This window comes from Meleagris gallopavo, chromosome 23 (genome assembly GCF_000146605.3).
Source record: "Meleagris gallopavo isolate NT-WF06-2002-E0010 breed Aviagen turkey brand Nicholas breeding stock chromosome 23, Turkey_5.1, whole genome shotgun sequence".
Classification (NCBI taxonomy): domain Eukaryota; kingdom Metazoa; phylum Chordata; class Aves; order Galliformes; family Phasianidae; genus Meleagris; species Meleagris gallopavo.
In genome coordinates, this window is record NC_015033.2 from 5231526 (window position 1) to 5233099 (window position 1574).

The following is a 1574-nucleotide window of genomic DNA, read 5'->3' on the forward strand; positions in this document are numbered from 1 at the left end:
TTTTTTAATGATGATGATGATGATGAAAGAATGCAGCTAAGGAATGAATTATGCAGCCCAGATGAAGTTTCTTACCTGGAGGAATAGTACCCAGATCCTGGGAGAGACTTAGCAATGCACTTTTGTTCTTCCTTCATTGCCGGCTCGTATCATGACTCCTTTATTTCCGTTATTTCCCAGCAAATGGAGCTCTCCCAGATGACCTGCAGCAAGGGCTGTTGCTGGTGGTAGATTATGCAACTTGTTCCCAGCCTAGCTGGTGGGGAAGCACAGTGAAAACCAACATGGTGTGCGCTGGTGGAGATGGAATCACCTCCAGTTGTAACGTGAGTCCAGAGGACACCACCCTTAGGGTTTGGTTTGACACAACCAGGCCTGATGGGAAGTAAAGCTTAAAACACAAGGGAGAAAACTACTCACACTATGACTGCCATTAACTGCATTTCCTCTTCTTCTCAGGGGGATTCTGGTGGCCCGCTGAACTGCCAAAGTGCAGATGGCAGGTGGGAAGTGCATGGTATTGTCAGCTTTGGCTCTTCTCTTGGCTGCAACTATTATCGGAAGCCTTCTGTCTTCACCCGGGTCTCTGCTTTCGACAGCTGGATCAAGAAGGTAAAGCTCTAGGCCTTGCTCCTAGGGAATAATGACACTTGACAATTTCTAAGGTCATTATTGAAGGACCAAGAAGAGAAAAATATATCTTAAAACTGTGTCTTCTCAAGGAAAACTACCTGAACAATTATTTGACAGTTATCTGATGGACTGCTCTGCCATCTACTCAGGGAGCTGTATCACTTTTGATTCAAATAGCTCTTTTACACACAAGCAGCTAGCTCTGTAGGTAGGCCCTTACCAGCATGAAAATCAACCCCAAAGCAAAAATAAAGCATCCTCTTTGCGCTTAGTTATTCAAATTATTTTCACTTTTACATGTCTTGATGTTTAGCAATGCATTTTTCCTTCAGTCTAGAGATTGATTTCTACTCATTAGGAGTTTGATTGGTGCAACTTCAGAAGTGATTGGTGCCTATCAGTAACACTGATTGTTACAGTCGCATCCTGGAAGGCAATGCATGATGCTCAAATCTGGAGCATCAGTTGTTTTATAAGATAATAGAAACCTTAATTTCAAGAGTGGCCGAAGAGCAAAAACCTTGTTTCAGTTTTGTAAATCCCACATCCCAAATGCAACACACACTGCTCGCAAATAGCTGGCTCTCATGGTCTGACCCGTGCCTCGTTTTACCTTTTTATAGGTTATAGAAAGCAACTAACCCAGAGAGACCTGCGTGACAGATGAGAACAGTGCCAAGAACAACAGTTTGAATAAAGTCATAATCATGACACCTTTGATCACTGATAACTGGGAAATTACGCTTTTCACTGCAATAAACACTGTTTTTTGCAACATGAAAGAAAAACACGTGTCTCTGTCATTTCTTCTTGTGCGTTGTCAAGAGCCAAGCACGTATTTCGCGATAATGCTGAGGACCTTTTAAAGCCTTTCCCCTAGCTTGGGCTGGAGCTTGATATTCACCTGGGGGGTGTGAGCCTGCTGTGAGAGGAGCGAGGAT

The 1574-nt window shown here is 43.5% G+C and overlaps 1 long non-coding RNA gene across 1 annotated transcript; it reads left to right on the forward strand.

Moving 5' to 3' along the window:
* The first annotated feature begins 159 nt into the window (after positions 1 to 159).
* LOC116217415 lies at positions 160 to 1315 on the forward strand. Its single transcript, XR_004161927.1, has 3 exons — positions 160 to 326; positions 460 to 612; positions 1257 to 1315. It is a non-coding gene; the product is annotated as an uncharacterized LOC116217415 (long non-coding RNA).
* The last annotated feature ends 259 nt before the right edge of the window (positions 1316 to 1574 follow it).